This window comes from Periplaneta americana, chromosome 2, assembly GCF_040183065.1.
Source record: "Periplaneta americana isolate PAMFEO1 chromosome 2, P.americana_PAMFEO1_priV1, whole genome shotgun sequence".
In the NCBI taxonomy this organism is placed as follows: Eukaryota; Metazoa; Arthropoda; class Insecta; order Blattodea; family Blattidae; genus Periplaneta; species Periplaneta americana.
In genome coordinates this window covers 61,431,463-61,454,941 of record NC_091118.1, presented here as the reverse complement: position 1 = coordinate 61,454,941, position 23,479 = coordinate 61,431,463, and the positions used below count along the sequence as shown (strand labels likewise).

General features: G+C 36.5%; 1 long non-coding RNA gene across 1 annotated transcript in view; it reads left to right on the top strand.

Moving 5' to 3' along the window:
* Positions 1-379: 379 nt before the first annotated feature.
* Positions 380-23,479, top strand: part of LOC138694197 (uncharacterized) — a 40,328-nt gene continuing 17,228 nt past the window's right edge. The window contains exons 1-3 of the long non-coding RNA XR_011330844.1: positions 380-515; positions 13,787-13,884; positions 14,235-14,348. This is a non-coding gene — a long non-coding RNA (uncharacterized lncRNA). The remainder of the gene's footprint in view (positions 516-13,786; positions 13,885-14,234; positions 14,349-23,479) is intronic.

Here is a 23,479-nt window from a genome sequence, read left to right as displayed (position 1 = left end):
CAAAGTGGGTAGACATTGGACACACACACGTAGGAATATTTCCTATGAAGAGAAAGTAAAAACAATACTCGAAGGTCGCAAGTGAACGTCCGCCCTGTAAACACTTCTGAATTATAAATATAAGATCTAACCTTTTATTATGAATAGTATTTCTTATTCAGAAGTAGAGCAATTCCACTCATCTGTTGTTCTTGCAGTTAATGTGAATTCTCACGTCCGTAGGGTACAAAGTTCTAGTACGGTATCAGATGGCGGCAAAGTGTTTCTGGAATCAACTAACTTCCCACACATGATAAGACTTCTACTGTGATTTATCATACCGACTATATCAATTATAAATACAATGTGGGGCGCAGATTGAGGTCAGTGCGTAGCTGCATGTCAAACAATAGTATCACACTGACTTCAGAGTTTATCAACAGATATTTAGAGCATTGCGTCCAAACACTCTCCTGCACTTACAACAAGGAAAAGTGGAAATCGTTCAATAATGCAGTTCAAGCAGAGCAATAAAGGTAATGGAACTTAAGTCACTTTTAAACTACACAAACCACTTAACGTTTTTATGTTTTGCAGTGGCGGTTTGTATTTATAGGTGGTTACAGTTAACTTATATCTACAAATTTTACCGTCTGAAAACGGACTTCAAACCATACAACATAGAATTACCGTCAACAAACTGAAAAAAAGTAACGATATATGAGAAAGGGGGTTTCATTTTGCAATGAAATTGCGAATGACACAGAACTACATAGAGAATCAGTCGTTATTAAAGTCACATAAGCATCTAAAATACCGAATAATATTGTAAAGTGTACACTTGGTCAAAATGAAACTGGCCGGCCTCTTGAGCAGTTTAAATTTTCTAAGTCCCTTCAGGTGAGCGCGCAGTTCATACCGTAAACCTCCGTGCGCCGCTTTAGTTAACTGCATAACACAAGGCGCTGATTTGGGCTATCTCCACAGCATGCTTCGAATATTCGTAGAGAATTTTTTGTTCTGTCCTTTCTTTCATTTTTTACAATTCGTTTTAGTGTAATATAGTCAAATAACTTTGCTTATGTTACTTCATGTTACTTACAGATAATTACAAAATTGATGAAAATTTATGGTTATAATTCCAGGAAATCAGGATACAGTTTGTCATCAGAATTAGTGTTTCTATTTTTGTTTACAATTACTATGTTTAGGCCCTGATGATGACGGATTTAGGTTAGTATAATAACCATATTCCCTGTAGCACAATTTGCAAATTAATTATTGCCAATTATTTAATCGTCAACATATTTACTGAATGTTCCTTAGGCAAGAGAGTGTAAAGCAGCAGCGATAATAAAATAGTTTACACAGCATTTTAATATGAAAGACCCTAATTGTCGTCTTGAGTTTTTACTTCTATCTAGCGTCATAAATTTCCATTAACACGAAAAAAATAATAAAGCGAAGAGTATTCTAAGGATAAAAAAAATGACGAAATCTGTTATATTTTCACTGATGTATTTAAAAGGCAAAAAAAAAAAAAAAAAAGTTCAGTAGCTCCAAGAGTATTACTGCAGTAAGAGCGGCATTGTAAGAGCAATGGTCATACTCCATTTGAAAACCTGTTATACAATATATAGTGTCTGTGTTACAATATTCAGTGTTTAAACACTCTGAACGATCTGTCTGTTTTAAATCTCGTATATGAATTGTTTTCTCGGAAGATTTTAGTGATTAATAGTTGTGTTCCCCATTATAACTACTAGAAGATTATACGCAATCTTCTGAACAAAGCCTGGCTGTCCCGAGCGCTCACGGAAATACCCGATTCGAACTTACTCTCCTAGACACCGGCCAGTTTCATTTTGACCTAGTATACATATACCGAATACTGTGCCTTCCTTGTAAGAAGTTTTGTAAACCTGCATATTCACAGTCAATTCCACAAACACAGTACACGTAATCATATCTTAAACTCAATAAGAAGTAGTATGTCTGCCCTCTCAAACGTCTGGATTTAATGTTCCTAATTATGACAGGTGAAGAATACAATGAGTGCAGTTCTACGTTGTGTAACTTTCTACATTCTCCTGTAACTTTATCCCTCTTAGCCCCAGGGATGAAGTTACAGGAGAATGGAGAAAGTTACACATTGCATGATTGCACGCATTGTATTCTTCACCTGACATAATTAGGAACATAGCAGGGCATGTAGCACGTATGGGCGAATCCAGAAATGCACATAGAGTGTTAGTTGGGAGACCGGGATGAAAAAGACCTTTGGGGAGGCGGAGACGTAGATGGGAGGATAATATTAAAATGGATTTGAGGGAGGTGGGATATGATGATAGAGAGTGGATTAATCTTGCACAGGATAGGGACCGATGGCGAGCTTATGTAAGGGCGGCAATGAACCTGCGGGTTCCTTAAAAGCTATTTGTAAGTAAGTAAGGGGAAAATGTGCCAGAAAGTAAATTCCAATCCGATATTCGCCTTTGCGAATGGGAAAAATCTCGAAAAAAGAAATCTATTCTCAGATTGGTCAGTTCTGATTTGAACCCGGGCCTGCCGATTACGAGTTCGAGACTATACCACCTCGACAATACTTCGAAATTAAATCCGTCCTAAAATAGTAATTATGCAGAGAAGATGTGTGATATAATATATCGAACCCGTTTACGCAAACAAACTTTAATGCAATACGCAGAAGTTTTGAGAAGGTTTAGAGATCTTCATACTTCCGAGAAAAGAGATCGTTAAGGCCCTGTCTCCGAGTATACAAGATGCAGGGAGAAGACGAAAATAAATGGCGGCGCTTTCGACTCTGAAGCGTCACACACCGCAAGGATTGGCGTCAGTGGCACGAGTAATTGACATTAAAGATTCCCCAGAAGATGTTGACCATGTGTTGCAATCTGTTACGCGAGAAAGGCGTCGATCATAGGGCGGACGAGAGCAATTGAAGGGGAACGGTAAAAATAACACGACTTGCAACGACGTCATGTACTCATCTGAAAATGTGCCAGAAAGCATCTCTCACGCAGTTCCGGTTTAAGAGATGCAAAACCTCAAAGCCGCAGACGAAAAGAGAATTTTCAGTAACAGACTTGCTTTAGGGTGGAAGTTGCTCGAATCAAGGCGACGAAAAGCCAAACTCAAGACACAAATGAGATACGAGGTGTGGAACAATATCAATACCAGATTAGTGAAACAGTCATATTTAGACAGGACTGATCATATTATGAAGTTCAAATGGACAAAAAGAATAAAATTTTCTTTTGTAAACCGCACAACAGTATATAGAAATATCTTACTTGCAGCAGTCTTTCAGGGCATTCTCTCAAAATGAAAACATTTTAAGGAAAGTTTGAAGTCTTGCCATAAGGAGGTTTTTTAGTAAAGTAGGTGCGATGTATTTAAGTTAACGTAAAATTAATTAAACTGAAATACAATTAAGTTGACGTAGGCTAAATTAATTAAGACGGCTTGTAAGAAATTAGGTTGACAATGGTTGGGTTAATAAAATAGGTTTGCTTTTGTTCAGATATAGACACTACTTTTATTTAAGCTCTATTTAAAATTAGGCTTACTTTTACGTCTCTTTCATCTGTGTTTTTAATTGGTTATTTTACGACGCTTTATCAACTGCTATGGTTATATAGCGTCTGAATGAGATGAAGGTGATAATGCCCGCGAAATGAGTCCAGAGTCCAACGCCGAAAGTTACCCAACATTTGCTCTTAATGGGTCGAGGAAAAACCGCGGAAGAAACCTCAATCAGGTAGCTTGTCCCAACTAGGATTCGAACCCGGCTCCTTTCGTTTCACGGTCAGGAATGCTAACCATTACTTTTCATCTATGTTAACTGGTTATTTTATTATTGATTAGCCTAGCTGTAGAACGGTGATGTCAACGAGACCGCAAACGTGCTCACAACCCGTATGCGCTGATCAGAGCACGTAAGGCACGCAGGTACAAGTCAAGGGTTGTACATTACACATTGACGAAGAAGTCGTTCAGTAAGTTTCAGGCTGACTAGACTCTTGACTTCTTATGTAAGTGAAAGATGAGGTGATGCTCTTTGTTGTTTGTGGAAATTATTTAGTTACAAAGACAAGCAGTGTCGAACTTCTGAAATTATTAGTTCACCTACAGATTGATATAATATTCATATTAGTTTGTTTTTATTGACATTAAATAGTATTAAATGTATGTGAAGATGTATTGAAGAACTTCCTCATAGCATTGTATTTATGTTTACAGAATAGAGTACAAACAAAAGTGCGTGTTGCTAACGGCGTAGACTCGTTACATGTCAGTTACGAGGTGTGTCTATAAATTGTCCAGATTTTCGTACATAAATTCTCAATTTGACGATGTTTCTTACCATTACGATATCCTTTGGTTAATTCAAGAAAAAGTTCTGTCCAGGTATTCTGGATTGCGTGAATATTTATCAAAATTCATAACAGAAAAACAGAGACAGTTCAGAACTAGTTGACTCTACATGGATCGAGTAGTAGTAGTAGTAGTAGGGTTTAAGAAGGGCGCGTCAGCTACTATGGCTATTTGCGCCCTTATCTAAAATTCTTAATATAACAAATACATAAATAATATAATAATCTGAGTGCTAAAAGAACTAAACAGCGTTGTCACCATAAAACGAGGCACACAAATGCATTATACATAAGGTGATTTCTACAGAATCATAAAAGTGAGTAATTCTACCACACTAGGTGGTATTCAAAACGAACAAATAAAACACTAAAACTAAGGCCACCAGAGATAACTTGTGAATCATATTTTAAAACCATAAAATTTTATAAAATATTCGGATGTATAAAGTCCGAAATGTCAACAATGTAAAATCAAATATAAAACAAATGTAACCTCCGGCTGTAAAGGGTCCGGAGGATAAGTAAAACGGATCAATAAAAACTAAATCACCTTATCCAAACCTGTATTTGATAAAAATCTCAGAACTGCATTTGTAACATGGATCGAGGAACTTAACTTTCTCAAGGATATATTCGAGCATCTGAACGTTTTGAATTGGAGATCGCAAGGAAAGAATTAATTAATGTGTCGACAGATATTGTTAAAAGCTTTCAGATGAAGATCTCATTCTGAATGTCACAGATCTCACAGCACAATTTTTGTAATTTCATCGCCTTCAGTCATTGAACTCCTGTTCAACAGTGTAAAATACTGCAGTGTTTTATAAAATCTCTGGGAATAGTTCCATAGACGATTTAAAGATATTGACCTACCCCGGCCCAAGTTGGATTTGTTTTGTGATCCTTACTCATCAAACTCAGAAAATATATCAACACAGTTACAATTGAATACCTGAATTGACAAACATCCAAAGCCCAAAATTTATCGAATTCGACTTTTTACCTAACAACTTGTGTTTTACACAGGCTATCATTACGTAAAAAGAATATCCTAAGTCCGATTCTAAGCCTGTGTTTTTGGATCAAACAAATATTTATTTCAATACTCATAATACAAGCCTATATAGTTTCTTTGAGGGCCTGAAAAATTTACTTCAATGGGCTTGGAATGTTAGCCAATTCAGGTCTTTCATTAGAAATTATTTTGCTGCAAGAAACAACATTTCACCGGACATAAGAAGGCTGGGGTCGGCAAAAATAAAAAAATCTCTTCTGAATTACTCGAGAAGTCAGGAATTTAAATTTGTTTCTGATGCTCATGTAAGTAGAACATGACTATGTAACAGTAACAATAATTAGGCTAATTATAGGCGTCATTATGTAAAACTGCTTAAGTTAAAGAGAAACTATGTTTATTATTTGTTATATCATACTATTTTATAATTAATTGCATTTATTAGAGAGGTACATTTTGCAAAACATGCTTTTATTTCTCGTTTTCTTGTATGATCGTAACACATTATCTATTACCGAAGAGAAATTTACTTCATCTTGCAGTGGTAGGCCAATAGAGTTCATTTCGCTCACCCTTTCTTTTTCACCGCTACTGCCTGCAGAATAGATTCATTGGAACCCGTGAGCGCTAGGTAGCACGCAGAGTCTTTCACGTGCTCTGACCTTGCCATTCCTGCTGTAGAACGTTATTGTATAGTGTATATCACTGTCACCCAAAGTATAGGCTACTCAATTTCAGTACGAATAAATAAATAATTAAATATTCATCTTTCGAATATTTACAATGCCCAGAGTTCCGTTCTGCGTTTTTTCCTTCAGAATTGTGAATATACAACGCTATGGCGGTCTGCAGGCTCTATCGTGGCAGCCCCACTACCAATCATGTAGGCCTATACATTCTCGTAATCGATACAAGTACTTTTGCTCACTGGAAACTTTCCAGACATGTTGTCAGAATTAGAACAGTGCGGTTTTATTTCATAAAAAATTTCCTGTCAGGTATCGGCAAGTCGGACACCACCATTGTGCAGGCTTCAGAAACGGAAGCTCGCTTGAATCTGTGAGATTTTCAATATAAATTTAGAGTAAAATATCCTTTCAGGAAACCACAAGATAAAAGAGATAATCAACATTCAAGAGTGAACTTACTTACTTCCACATTTACTATTACGTAAACAGCTTTTTACCACAATTCCGCAATTAATACAGGATGGATGGTAACCTCTGCATCAAAATGAAACTGGTAGATCATGAGGACAAATTTGAAAAATCTAAATAAGTTTTTTCTCTAATATTCGCCGTTTTAGAGGAAATCGTTATGTTTATATGAAGCATTTGGCAATATCACGGCTACTGCAATAACTCTAGCAATCTCGACCTGCACTCCTTATCTTCCCCTCCTCCTCTGCTGTACTCAGTCTGTGACAGACGACAGTGTACTGAGTTGCAAGATTTATTTCAATGATTTTCGCAATTATTAAATTTAAATTCATGGCTAAACGATTTAATTGGCCAAAAAAAAAAGATTCGAACGAAGACATTATTTTTAGGTACCTATCTGCTGGTATAGCAATCAGCCATTTCTCTCTGGTCATTACCGCAAAAGTGCGCTGCAAACATTGGGCAAAGACTATTTGAATCGTTTATTTAAAAACACCACAACCGACATTTTTTACAACATGCGTTTTTTTGTGGATTTTGATTGCCAGCATGAATCAGCATATTTTCATATAAAAAAACCTATATATAAACATGACTGTGACATGTAAAAAATTTGGACAAGAAATACTGTATGCATTTATTGTAAAACCCCACAACTAGCATCACATTAGGATTATGGTGTTTTTCAAATAAATTAGTCGAAGGTGAATGTGTTTTTTCACTGCAATGAATAAAAGGTAAAGTTCTTTGTAAAGAGTTCATTGACAGCATTGTACCAGCAGAAGTATTCACCATTCGAATTCCTGAGAAAAATGTTTGTGCTGAAAATTTACCGTTTGAACTGCCATCAGACTAGCTTATAACAGCTCGAGGCTACCAATCAATGTTAAAAAAATGGAGGACCTTAAGAAGATGCAGTACATACCGGATGAAGTGAAAGGAATCTACACAGAACTGCAAACATGATCTACCACCAACAAAGATAGTAATGGCAGTGGAAGCGAAGACTAAAAAAATAATAAGTCCTGATAAGAAAAATGTCTGTTGTAGCAGAAAAAACTTTTGTGCGAGATGGTGCGTATTTGCTTGGTCTCCGCACAAAACCAATCCGCGGAAAGTCTAAAATTCCACATTCAGTATTCCCAACCTAACACACATAACAATTTCCCTCTTCTTACCGCTTAAGTGACATATTGATTTTACTGCTTTAGGTTTTTAACATATTATTTTTAGAGACGTTCAATATAGTAATAATTATAAATTGGAAACTTACCACTGCAATTTCACCTAAATTGCACTGTTAATTATTGTTTTTAAATATTTGCGAAAATTAAGTAAACTCTACAACTCCACTAAAGTTACTGCATTTCGTGATGCATGTAACATTAAGGAAGCCGTTTGTTTTAAGTTCGCATTTATAGACTGGGGGAAAAAAAAGACAGACGTATATCACGGCCTGCTGGAGTATAGTAAACACAGAAAACATTTTAAAGCAACAATGTTGAAGACAGATATTTTTGTTTTCCAAAATTGCCGTCATTGAACAGAAACCAAGGTGGAGATTTCATTGCAACTAATTAGCAATTCCTCTTTCAGGTATGTAATAAACGATCTTCGCGCAAAATAATGTACGTACACGAGCGGTATGTTTTCTTTCAATTCTCGGAAATTAAAAAAGCTCAACTACGTTTCGCTTTTTCAAACTTTTCTTCGAACATGAAAACTTCAACATACCGCTCTTGTAAAGCATATTACTATAATTTTTTTATAATTTTATATGCAGTTTTTTCATAGGTTATAAAGTTTGATCATACTTACTTCCATTCACTCTAATACTTCGAAAAACGCAATGCTTTGCTCAGTTTCAGTTTGTTTGTTGAAAAAACACCATAACATCTTAATTAATTAATTTTTTTGGGACTTTATATGTATTATAAACACAACTAATGGTAAATAAACCTCATATTTAGCAACTAATATCACTTGTTAAATTAAATTTACAACTAAAATAAAATTAATGAAACTAAACAGTTTTTAATGGTTTCCCAAAAGTTTGTTTTTGTCACTTGTGGGGTTTTAGAAATAAAGGATTCATTTTTTTGGTGCTTCATCGTAGGAAAAGTGTAATAAAAGTGTTGTTATATTTAACATGTAGAATCACCTCTTGAATTTTGGTGCATTGGTCCCTTCCATCCTGTATACGATATAAAGGATATTTTCAAAATGTTTATTAAATTGCATATAAAATAAAACACAAAAATTTAATATTAATAGTAGCTAATAATAATATTGCATTGCTGCAAAAGTTCGTACCGTTTTTTCGCTATGACAAAAGTTTTTATTTGAGATGAACAGAAGACAAAAATTAATCCATAATATATTATTTATGACTCACTGCCAACACCGGAGATAGTTTTTCGATTCCGCCTCTCAAGAAATTTGCTGCTTTGGAGTTACAGAAGTAGTCAAGGCAAGTTTGTAAAGCATCTTCGTTATCAAAGGAGTTCCCTTAAAGATTGTTAGATAGAGAAAGGAAAAGGTGGAACTCGAAGGATGCAAGATAGGGAGAATATGGAAACATCTTCTAACCAGTGGCGTAGCGTCAATGTAAGCTAAATAGCTCAGCTTCCCCAGTTAATAATAATTTCATAATAAACCTTCAGTCTATGGACAAAATTATTGATTAATTTTAATAGAATTTATATTTACGCGTTAAATATTGTGATGCGGCAGCTCAGGATGATTTGTGATGCAGCAGTAAATAAGAAGCCTGCACACACCAGCTTCCAAGCAGACTGGTTTCTTACACTCATTCTTCTGTGTAACCCATCCCGCAGATTTTCCATCCCTTTCTAACTAAACTATCCTGGTCGCAAGGCTAGCAAGAAGCTAGCTTTGACATTGAAAATAAGTAGTTTCCAAGTTATCCCTTTTCGTCAGTTGTGTTCAGTTGAAGTGTTAGTGTGCATTGTGGCTGATATAATAAATAATGATTGAAATAACAGTTCCTGACACTAATTTACTTGAATTTTTAGGACAATTCTATTATCAAGACTGACTTACGAACAAAAATGTGATCTAAAAAACAAATGACCGACTCCCTTGCTGTCAATGAAGGACACAACCAAAAGACAGACGCATACTTACGTACTGTATCTATTGACCGTTAATATTGTGATTCCTCCAACTATGACAGAGAGTGAGCGAATGTTTTACGTATACGTGTCTATTTGTTAGAGATATGTGTAAACCGTGAAATCATATTTTACTACGTACCATTTGAGGTCATGCCTTATTTGTGTTACTTACGAGATTCCAACCAATCTTCGACTGCTGACTTGACATTGACTACCGGTACTATTTATTTTAAGACTATATTTTTGTAATACGTTTTCTCATATTGCATGAAAGACAACTTGAATTAGCTTCCCCTGCTCAAAATTTCATGCTACGCCACTGCTTCTAACCAAGTTCCTGGATAGATGCATTTTGTATGATCATTATCATTACAGTATATTATTTTCCGCATTGAAAACGATGTCACAGTAATAATGTATGTTTTCCGTCTAAAATATTGAAAATATAATTATGTGGGATATTTTATGGTCACATTGTCATAAGCACCTCATCCAACGCTCACGGTAGGATTAGATGTTGCGAGTATTAGTTCTGATAAATAACTGAAAAGTACTCAACTATCAAGGCCGATATTCTTCTGAAACGAGGTACTTTTTTGAAAGAATCATATACTAGCCAGAGGCCTCTGACAAGCAGCACGCATAGGAGCGATCTAAACAGTCACAGAACTCATGATGAAGTAATAAGAAGTGAACCGAGTACTGATATGATAACAGAATCCGCGACAGTTCTCCTCCAGTTAGTCGGATAGAACCGGAAAAGAGAACACTGACACAGAAACAAAGGTCAAGTTTATGTCTTTCGGAATAAATAATTATTCTATGAAAATGTAAACAATTATGTGTACTTGACACAAACTAAATATATGCCTTTGTCAGTATTTCTGCACTTACTGTAGAATATGACCACTATAAAATGTTTATTTATTACCATAAGAAAATGCATAACTTTTATTTACGGGGTTAGGTACAGCTAACAGCAGTAACATTTTTGAAAATATTCAACATTTTTTTCCTCCCTTACTGTATCTTATACAATAATTAAAATTGGTAAGTGTAAAATACTGTCCTTCTGCTATAGAAAAAAAATACTTTTACGATTTAAAAAAATTATTATTTTTTTTTTCAAAATTCAAAATGTTAGCAGTGATGAAGCGTTTACCTCATAACTCATAAACTTGTTAACTTTTTCATGTTCTCTCTCTTTTATTTTATTGCTGAAACTCATGTTTACAATATCATGCTCTTTCAGCTACATTTCTTTTATAATTTTGTGTTAGAAGAAAATACTGTTATTTAACCATTTTTTTAAATAAATTTATTTTTATCAGACAATCTATCAAGGCAGAGAAGTGATCTTGCATCATATTATAGATATGACATGCATAAATACACACAAAAAATTTCACACACAATGTTGGATAGTTTTTTAGTTATGTAGGAGACGCTTCATCACTGCAGAGTGAATTGAATTAAAAAAAAAAAAAAGAATGTAAATATATTTTAATCGTATTTTTTTTCATATAGCAGAAGAACAGTGTTTTGTATGTATGTATTTATTTACACTGCAAGTGGGCAAGCACCCGGTGGCAGTGGTATATACAATTTAAACAATACACAATAAAATGATAAGCAATGCACAATAAAATTTCAGTGTTTTACACATAATAATTTTCATTATTGTACAAGCTACAGTAATGGAGAAAAAAAAGTTGAATATTTCCAAAATTTTACTGCTGTAAGCTGTATCTAATCTAACCCCTTAAGCAGTTTTTCGTAAGAGAAATATGTCTCTTTTGAACACAGTGCAATTAAGTTTCTTTTTTTAACTTTTACATTGAAACAGTTCTATCTCGACAACAGATCATACGAGGGAGGATCGAAAAGTAACGCACAACAATTTTTTACGGTATAGGCCTACTATTTAAGTTAGGACGTTCACAGTTTGCAGATACAGAAAGCAATAATTCGATCAGGTGTCACCCAGGCTCAACGAGCGGCAACTACCGAGTAAAGACGGCGTGTGTGCTAGCATCGTCTATTGTGTAGTCCGTTTTTTGTGGGTAAAACGAAAAAGTCCTAGTGAAATCCACAGGGAAATGTTTAAGCGTATGGTGCTGATTATCTGGACCATAGCAATATCTCCAGGTGGTGCAGGTTCTTCGAAAATGTCCACCGACGAAGCATTTTCCGGCCGAACAGTGATCGCTGCATCACCACCCAATGTCAGAGGGATTGAAGCGGCAATCATCCACCCCACAGTCCAGACTTCGCAACATCTAACTTTCACCTCTTCGGACCAATGAATAAATCCCTATGAGGGCAAGGCTTCCGTTCGGATGAAGAAGTGGTATCAGTCGTGCGCAGGTGGCTATACGCCCAGAAAACGGAGCTTTATGAATGAGGTGTACTGAATCTGGTGTCACGATGGGAGAAATGTGTCGAGAGACTTCGTTCTTTTACTGAAATAGGCTATAGGTAAAACCTGTAGCTTTCTTGTGCATTATTTCGTTTTGCTTATCTATTAAAATCGTTGCCACAAAAATTGTTGTGCGTTACTTTTCGATCCTCCTATGTAGGTCTATATCCATATTTTTTTGTTCAAAATGATCATTACTGTGATTTACTAGAACACTGACCCTTCCTCTTGGGACACTGTATATCTTGTTTAGTCAATTGTCCGAACACAGGTTTGAACCTCACAAGTGACACCAATAAGACATCACTAATGAGGTAACTAAGCCAGGAGATAATGGGGTAGGTTGACCAGTTCCTTTCCCCCTCCACTGCATACGTCGCTGACTAGTAACATATTATACTAATGAAGTAATGAGACTTCAGATGTATACAAATAATTGTTCATTCTCTGACACATATCGTCGAGTGAGATGTACTGCCTAATTATTATAGAGGTAGGCCCACATATCAGGCAGAACCTGGGTTTAAGCCAGAGTTGCATTTATCGCATTTTGCTACCCGACTTCTAAAAATGCAACAAACTTTGAATGTAAACGTGCAAAAATGCGGCAACCACATTGGACTTTAGAAACGAAGATGGTAATGGAGAAAATGAAATCAGAGATGTGTTTGAATTAATATGAATTTAAATGAAATGCTAATGGCATGGTATTGTGTAATAGTGTAATAGATGTGAAGAGTCCACTGCAAGAATGATGGATGTCATTTGGAATACATTTTGCAAGAGAAGCAATTGAAAGTTTGAAATTCTTAGCGCTCAAAGCTTAACTGTGATTTCCCGATCATTACTGGACAATGACTATCAGTGTTAATGCCATATAACTCTGTATGTACATTCTATATGTCTTAAGCTATGCATTGACAGTCTTGGTTCATTTTCGACAAGAAAGTGACATCCATCATTCTTGCAGTGGACTCTTCATGTGTAGGAATTGATTTCAAAGATTTGGTGCAATTCATACAAGTTAAGTGAACAATTTCATCTAATTGATTTATATAATTCATTCGCAAAGGCTACTGTAAATTGTGAGTGAAGATTTAGTTGCATGAATCTTATAAAAACTGGAATTAGAAACCGCCTTTCAGTAAAAAAGAGTTAGCACTCTGCTAACAATAAATCACGAAGGGCCTACTAGTAAAGGATTTCAATGTTAAGAGTGCCCATAAAATAACGTATTTTAATGTGATGTAAATTCAGCAGTAATTGATTCTAAACATACTTACTTCTAATGATTTACTTACGCAAGTATATCTAGAGTGTGATAAGATGGATTGAAAGTAATAAAACTCCAAGAAACAAATTTATATTGTAACTTTTTGTTTCTGCATACTTTATTAATTTTATCTTTCTGCACAATTATTTATAATATTTCACAAGCACTTCGCAATTTGCACAAATATAATTTTCGTTTTTGTGCATTTTTGCGACAATTAATTATTTTATAGTTTAAACCCTGGGCAGAACCTCAATCAGAGGTAACACTCTGTACAATGGTAATAATTATTTGAAACAGAGGCTATCTAAGAAATTATGTACGATGATCGCTTCATGTGAAATGGTATTATTTTAGTTACACTGTAAGACAAAATTAAATTAACACTATTACGTTTGTTTTACAGTTATGATCGAGCTTATACAATTTTGTGGATAAACAAGTGAACTCACAACTGCCACTAGTAATCCACATTTCCAGAGAACAGCACAGTGGTACAGAAATGTAAGTGAAATCAACGTATGTTACAGATAATATTGGTACAGAATTATCCAGTACAAAGTAACTTAACTTTATAACGTTTAACAAGAGAAACTTTTAATCTTGAGACAATAGATAGCAGCAGCAATAAATTATACAGTACCGACATCTTTATCGCATACGTCAAACTATCTACTTCGTTGATTATGATCAACTCCTTGTTATTCATTTTAATTTTAAAATTCTTAACACATCTCTCTATTACAAACTCGAAATATATTATTATTATTATTATTATTATTATTATTATTATTATTATTATTACTATTACTATTTGAGCATTGATAGTTATTTGTGGCATATTTGTTTTTTAGTCGGTTATTTAGCGTCGGTGGAATTGGTGACAGCGAGTTGGTCTTTGACGATATGAAGCCAAGGTTCACCATGGACTGCCTGACAGTTGAAGAGAATCTCGGAAAAGGAACCAGGTAATGACCTCAAGTGGAAGTCGAGCCCACGCCCGAGTGTAACTCCTGATCAGCAAGCAAACACGCTTACTGCCTGAGCTACGCCGGTGGCCTAACTTAATTCATTCCGTCCATTAGACACACTTAAATCTTAAAGGAAATTGAATTTATTTATCATAATTCCATTACCCTAATTCCTGTATAGACGCTACATGCAATCATAAGGATTTCCTCAAATCCCCTGTCACATTTTTCATTTTTAACATAATAACAATTAGCGGCTATGATGAGTCACTATCTAAGAGATAATTTTGAAGTTATCTTGAGGTCAACATGATGTAAGGTGGTAACATAGCTGCGTACAGTGATAATTCGTGTTATCGGTAGGTTAAGGAAATAAAATAGACGCAATGTAGGCTATACGTTATAGATTATTCTCATTCCTTATTAATTATACTTGCTGAACAATGCTTTATAGTAGGGTGACCGGATTTCCAAAATAACAAAACGGGACACTTATTAAAGTTGACATGAATCAACATTTTATCTAAACATTCATTATTACTTGTGTTTATATAATGTTAGTGAGCAGTAAGGTCAAGTTTCATTTATTTTAAAGTAATAAATACTACACTGTTTATAATAACTAGGCTATAATGATTATACAAGTACATAATATAGTAGCATTGATACTTGGCTTAAGTCATTGTTGACAGTTTTTTCATTGAAACTAGTCTAGATTAAATAAGTTAACTTATTTATTTAAAAATATTTCAGGTTATTTGGACCTTACATCATATCCATGTCACTGTATTCTGAAATTGTTTCATAACAAAATGTTTTGCCTCATATTACCTTTTAACTATTTTAACATTCTCCAAGAAGATCAACTGTACAATCTGCATCATACACTATCTACCAAAAAGTAACTGGGCACTGTTTTTGCCCCTTTAGAACCTCGTGATACCACCTCTTGTTGCTACAACAGCAGCCACCCTGTCAGACATGCTCTCCATTAGTTTGTGTAGGATATCCACTGAAATGCGTCGCCATTCCTCTTGCAACATGGCACTCAGTTGGACAATGGAAGTTGGCCGCATTTCCCGAGACCTCAATAGCCGGTCCAATTCGTCCCAAAGGTGCTCAATGGGATTGAGATCAGGATTCTGTGCAGGCCAGTCCAACCGGTGAACATTATTGTCTGCATACCACTGCATAGTAGCCGCCGAAACATAGGGCCAACTTCCACTGTCTGAGTGCCATGTTGCAAGAGGAATGGCGACGCATTCCAGTGGATATCTTATACAAAGTAGTGGAGAGCATGACTGACAGGGTGGCTGCTGTTATAGCAACAAGAGGTGGTACCACGAGGTTCTAAAGGGACAAAAACAGTGCCCAGTTACTTTTTGGTAGATAGTGTATTTCTTTGATCAGTGAATTTGCTGTAGAAGTGTTGGCCTTTCCTTCAGGAAACTATAGAAATCTACGCAAGACACATTTTTGAAATGACATTTTGAGATTAATGAAGTGCTTTGTGTGGAGTGTAGCATTGTATGGGGCAGAAACATGGACATTACGACGAAATGAAGAGAAGCATTTGAAATGTAGATATGGAGAAGGATGAAGCGTGTGAAGTAGACAGAATAAGAAAAGAAGCTATGTTGGAAAGAGTGGGTGAAGAAAGAATGATTCTAAAACTAATCATAAAGAGGAAAAGGAATAAGGTGGGTCACTGGTTGAGAAGAAACTGCCTACTGGAGGATACGCTGAAAGGAATAGTGAACGGAAGAAGAGTTCGGGGAAGAAGAAGAAGAAGAAGAAGATATCAAGATGATAGACGACATTACGATATATGGATCATATGAGGAGACAAAGAGGAAGGCAGAAAATAGAAAAGACTGGAGAATGCTTTTTTCTTTTGCAGTGAAAGACCTGCTCTTGGGTAGAACATTAGGCCTATCAATGAATGAATGAATGAATGAATGAATGAATATAAGCCACTTAGGCTATTTTTCACTTTACGAATTATTACAAATTGAAATTTAATTTACAAGTTTTCCAAGTATTAGCTTTGTTAATAATAAAAAGGTTAAAACTGAAATATTCTTTATGAAAATTAAGATACTTCTTTTGCTTGGATCGCATGGTATTTTTATTATACTTCTTATAAAAAATAACGAATCAAATTTTAGTTTGAAAACTCACTTGAGGACACCTGACCATTATCTCCCGGACTCCAGAGGCTCGCAGACCACAGTTTAAGTGGTTTCGGGTTTGACTCTGGCAAATAGGATTGTCATATGCCACAGATTTCGCTACTGTCCGTGATCTTATAATGCATGTACAAAGTCTAGGCCGAAAAGACGGAAGTCTGTGATTTTGAATTTAGTTCGACATAAATCTGAAAATTTGCAATAATTTCTGTTAATTTAAGTTTTACCTAAGCACACTTAGAATGTTTTAAGATAATGTCACTAGAGAAGCACGTTTACGTTGAAAATCGAAACAAATTGCGTAAAATAATCAGTAATTTATGTTTCCACTTCTCATTCTGTCGTTTAACTTGGGCTTCCATGTCCTACAACCTAGTTGAGCCACAAGAAAATAAGTCACAGTCTGTAAAATACACCGTGAACAACATATTACAATACTCATCACAATAGTGTTTTGTTTTGCGTAATGTCAGGGAACAGGAAAATAAAAGTGAAATTCTGAGAAGAATACGAAAATGAATTTGTTATTATATATGTAAAATGAGGCAGAATAGAGCACGAAGCATTCTGCAAATTTTGTTGTTAAGTACAAAATAACCCCTGCTATGGCTGAGTGGTCAGTCTTCCAGCCTGTCACGCTGGAAGCCCCGGGTTCGAATCCCGGTCAGGTCTGGGATTCTTCATTAAAAAATCCATAATGACACTTGTGGCGCACAAGGCTGCAGTTAGGGTTTTTTGTCGAGGTTCTCCCGTTTTTTCCCATATTAAGCATCTACTTCATTCCGTCACTATTTCTCCATTTCGTCATCATTCCATAGCATTCTCCGAACGCCGGCTGGCGACGCACGGTTGGTGGCTAACCTAGGAACGAAGGGAGTTGCTCGAAATCTGGGTACGCAACGAACCTTAGTGTAGTGGTGTGTGTTTGGGAATGCGCCTAGCTTGAGGGTTATCGCAATAGATCATAATAGGTCGCAGTGCTGGGCCATAGTGCCCTCCTCCTGTAAATTATATTCCATTCCATTTCAAGATAAAATAACGCATGGCTATGGTTTTTCATAGTGTTTAAGCAAAATATTGCATCAATCTTTTCATTCACAGTTAAAATACGTAAATACTATGTACACACAATAATAATTATTACTGTACTATATTGTGGGTCCCTATCACCACGGCATGGCGCGTCCTCAGGTTTTGGATAGAGGAGACGGCCTCCAGATATGGAGGGTAGCTGCGAATATATTGAATAAGCAGTCGTGGACAGCCGATAAGGTGTGGTCCTCCAACTTGGGGGTTGGGCGAAGGGCTAACAACCCATCACCGTAAAAAACAGCTTGTTACGAATACATTCAATAAGCCTCGGAATGGGACTGATTCTCTGGCAAGATCACAGCAGAATAAATATGGGAAATGCCTGTTATTATTCGGTTGAGAAGCTTTAGTCATCTAGTCTGCTGTCAAAAAATCTGAACGTTAGAATGTATAAAAGTTATATTACCATTTGTTTTGTATGGTTGTGAGACTTGAACTCTCACTTTGAGAGAGGAACAGACATTAAGGGTGTTTGAGAATAAGGTTCTTAGGAAAATATTTGGGGCTAAGAGAGATGAAGTTATAGGAAAATGGAGAAAGATACACAACGCAGGACTGCACGCATTGTATTCTTCACCTGGCATAATAAGGAACATTAAATCCAGACGTTTGAGATGGGCAGGGCATGTAGCACGTATGGGCGAATCCAGAAATCCATATAGAGTGTTAGCTGGGAGACCGGAGTGAAAAAGACTTTTGGGGAGGCCGAGACGTAGATGGGAGGATAATTTTAAAATGGATTTGAGGAAGGTGGAATATGATGATAGAGACCGGATTAATCTCGCTCCGGATAGGGACCGATGCGGGCTTATGTGAGGGCAACAATGAACCTGCGGGTTCCTTAAAAGCCATTTGTAAGTAAGTAAGTAATTAAGTATTAGGTATCTACTTCATTCCGTCACTATTTCTCCATTTCGTCATCATTCCATAATATTCTCCGAACGCCGGCTGGTGAAGCATGATTGGTGGCTAACCTAGGAAAGAAGGGGGTTGCTGGAAACCTGGATATGCAAAGAACCTTAGTGTAGTGGTGTGGGTTTGGGAATGCGTCTAGCTTGAGGGTTATCGCAATAGATCGAAACAGGTCGCAGTGCTGGGCCATAGTGCCCTTCTCCCGTAAATTCTATTCCATTCCATTTCAAGTATAAAATAACGCATGGCTATGATTTTTTTTTGTGTTTAAGCAAAATATTGCGTTAATCTTTTAATTCATAGCTCAAATAATTACTACATAAATAAATAATATGTGCAAACAATAATAATTATTACTACGTTGAGTGTTCAACCCTATCCATATTAACTAAATACGTAATAATGATGTATGTCTATAATAGTCTCAGGCTGCAGTGAAAGGCTTTGGGTCCCTCCTCCGTAGAAGAGAAAAAAAAGTTTATAGGCCTAATAAAATATCCATATTAAATACGGTATAATGTCATAGAAATTCATAACTTTTCTACTGTCAATCGAATTGACGTGACTTGCTTGGTTTTGTTTTTCATCATAATGACAGTCCTGCTATAGGTCTCGCAAGCAGGGAATACCGACGGAAGGAATGCGAATGAAACAATGCGATAAGGAAGAGAGGGCGACAGGAAAGGTCACGAGATAGCTTGAATGATCTTCAAGAGTATAGTCGGAAGTGTAATTACATCGATAGAATCAGTCCTGCTTTACGACTTTAGTTTGTTCCATTGCATGTGAATACGTGTCTTGTATTGCACGGTATTATTATTTCTTTCGTACACATATGTTGTACGTTTAATTAGCTTCGAATTTTTCTCTTGCTACGTTCTTTATTTCCAAAGCGATGTCCTCATTTGTTCATCTTCTTGGAAGAGATAGTACTGTTCTCCAACCAGGAGATCAACCGTGAAAGGAATGTGCTTACTATTGCGTCATCTATTGGAGCGAAGTAGATAGATAATATTATCGTTATAATGTCAGTTTAAAAACATGCGCTCTCCTGCATATGTTATTTCCTGTATGGAGGGATTAAAAGGCCAGGAGATTGACAGTGATCTAATTTTGTAACTAGGGTAGTATAAATATGTGTGTATCAATGTTATGGTTTGTTAGCCAATAGAGATACGAGTACCCACTTGTGTGACCTTATGACATCTTATGACATCAACATTCATTCACAGCATCACCCCGCTGCGTCTCATTCCCTGGAGACTTTCTCGTGGTTGGAGTACAGTACTTCCATCGCCCCGTACCTCTCCCCCCTCGGAGTGTCTACATCAGCGTTGTCAGACAGAGCCTAAACGGAGCGGAGCGCTCCACTATAACTCGTTGCGTGCTCCGGTGCTTCCACAGACATAAGCAAGTTCACGCTCCGACTGGACGTCTCTAGTTCCACAACCGGTTTCGGAGCTTACAACTCTGACACTACTGGTCTACATACACACGTCAAAACAGACAGCAACGCCACCATTGCTTTTCGGTAATCGTTCCTTGCGTGAGCTATATTACTCCACATTTCTACCAGGGCTGATCTCCTGAGCTTCCAACAGTACATTCATCCGTATCATGTAGTAGATCCATTTGACCTGTCCCCACACGCCACCATGAATCATGACAGTCTGTCTGCAAATCTGCACGTCTCAATCGACCTTCATTCTTTGATATCAGTTTCTTGCGTACTCTCCCCCCCCCCCAACCGATAAGCAGTTTGTTTAATCGAACAGATCTTGATAAATATTTCCAAACGATCAAATTCCAAATACCAAGACTACTATTGTTTTCTATCACGTACACATACTGGTACAACATTCCATGTATGCAGCAAGTTAAGCATCTGAATGTACTGCGTAAGTATAAGGCTTCAACGACGTTTCTCGTGGGATTTTCCATGATATTACTGGACCAAACCGCCGAAAGAACTAAAATTTCTTCTTGTTTCTTTTTAAATTATCATAAAATATAGACTACAAGTAGTGTTGAGAATTATATGCACTAAAAACCTAAAATATGCATGCAAATATGCACTTTAATACAGAAATATGCATTTATATCTAAAGGGTGAAAGTGAAATAACCATGAAAATGTTCAGAGCGGATAGCTCATGTTATATGTAACAAAAAAGTGTAATTACCTTATTAGTGAAAAGTTCTTAGTTTTCTCAGATTTTTTCCCCCAAATGTTTAACACTCTTTTATTCAGTAACTATTGGGAGTAGAATCGTGACTTTTGTCCACATCGACAGAAAATCTAATAAGGAATCATTTATCCCTCTGGCGCATTTCAATAGCGCGGACGGTTTTCGTGTAAATTTAATTTTAAAAACACTCATTTCAAGTCACAGAACAATCCAGCCAGATAGCAATGTTGTAGCCAGAGAGGGAGATGTAAGGTATTCCACCTAGGGGGACAAACCTGAGTTCGTTGACCTCCTACATCTGTATTACGAGAAGAAAGGAGTGTGTTAGCGGTAATGTTGCCGGACTGCTGAAACTTCCACTTAATTTTCTAATTAACTGTGCATTTAATCACAAAACGTAATATAAGTTTTCTATTCATTTAAGTGTACCCTATCGCCCCTTTCAATCTGCAGGATTATTTCTGCAAAGTTACCATAATACAGGATCCCAAGAGAAACAAAACACTAATCATACAATGGGAAATATCTAAATTATTGGGTATAAAGAAAAACACAGTTACTTTAAGTTTTTAGTTATTGCCTTATTCGTTATTGCTACTTATTTAATTAAAACCAGATACAGGCATTTGTCTTTGTCTACTAAAACATAAAACTGATCCCAAATTTTGCTCCTTCCTCGTCGGCTGGGGTTAGGTATACCAATTAATTGTCCAGTTTTAAGTCTTTCTTGACGTTCAAAATGCGAAGTGTCGATAAACCGGTAACGGAAACGAGAACGGAAATATTGTTAAAATAAATGTATTTAAATGTGAGCATTCACAATTAATTTTCACGTTCCCGTTCCCGGGCTCCGGTAAGCTTCTCGTTAAATGTGAATGCATTTATTTTAACAATATTTCCGTTCCCGGTTTACTGTGGACCAGTCTTTACGGCAGAAGGGCTCCTGGTAACATATGTCCGTCACTTGTTCCCCACGTTGAATTTCGAAGCTGAATAATTTCTGCTGTTGAAAAATGTCGTTAAATAAAATACTACTACTAATATTAAGAACACAACTGATAGGTTTAGTAGGCCTATAAGATGGGCAAGTCATATAAATTTGAACTCAGATACAGCTTGAAGATAATCTAAGATAATATAAGACAAATCTACGACTCTAGGAAATGAACTCATCTGGTAATCAGGTGTTTATAGGCGGGGGCAATGTAAGTACATGAGAATGACAAATACAATTTAGTTTGACGTAAATTCTCCAAGTGTCATGCTTTTCTTGTACAAAATTTAACATTTTTATCTTCTATGCTATCACATGGCTCAAGTTATATTAGAATTAATATCATATGACTCATAAATATATGTGTTGAAATGTATTAATTTTTAAGATGCGACTAAAAGTGGAAAACTTCGTAAATCCTGAGAACGTTCGTAGGACTTACGATGTTTTGCACTATTGCCTACAATATGCTTCCAATATTTCCTTGATGTTTACCCTGACAGAAAACAGTTTTTTGTTGTCAACAGAATAGTACCAATATTTACAACTACTTTTTACGTTTTTACTGATATACATGTTGCCAACAATACAACGCCGGTGTACATGTGCTTTAATAGTCACAACTTTGCGTAAGTAATAACAGCATTTAACTAAGTAGCTTGACTGTCTGTGGCCATGTACTAAGAACGGCCGTTGTTTTAATCCACAACTCTGAGAAGAAGTTCACTATGTGCCGGAAGAGTAATTATTTACTTTAGCTAGGAGAATATGCACAAACTATTAAAATTGAGAGGAGAGCAATAATACAATAACTCTAACCTTGTCAGAGTCCTCGGTCTCCTGTCACTTATCTATCTCCTTCATCTAACCCACTGTACCCTTTACAGTCTTCGGATTCATGTCACTTATCTATCTCCTTCATCTAACCCACTCTACCCTTGACAGTTTTCGGTTTCATGTCACTTATACATCCCTTCATCTAACCACTCTAACCTTGTGACAGTCTTCGGTTTCATGTCACTTATCCATCCCTTTATCTAACCCACTCTAACCTTATGATAGTCTTCGGTCTCATGTCACTTATCCATCCCTTCATCTAACCCACTCTAACCTTGTGACAGTCTTCGGTCTCATGTCACTTAGTTACCCCTTCATCTAACCCACCCTAACCTTGTCACAGTCCTCGATTTCATGTCACTTATCTAACCCTTCATCTAACCCACTCTATTCTCATGACTGTCTTCGGTCCCATGTCACTTATCCATCCCTTCATCTAACCCACTCTACCCTTGTGACAGTCTTCGGTCTCATGTCACTTATCTATCCCTTCATCTAACCCACTCTAACCTTGTGACAGTCTTCGGTTTCATGTCACTTATCTATCCCTTCATCTAACCCACTATATCCTTATGACAGTCTTCGGTTTCATGTCACTTATCTATCCCTTTATCTAACCCACTCTATCCTTATGACAGTCTTCGGCTTCATGTCACTTATCCATCCCTTCATCTAACCACTCTAACCTTGTGACAGTCTTCGGTCTCATGTCACTTATCCATCCCTTCATCTAAGCCACTCTAACCTTGTGACCGTCTTCGGTTTCATGTCACTTATCTATCTCCTTCATCTAACCCACTCTACCCTTGTGACAGTCTTCGGTTTCATATCACTTATCTATCCCTTCATCTAACCCACTCTATCCTTATGACAGTCTTCGGTCTCATGTCACTTATCCATCCCTTCATCTAACCCA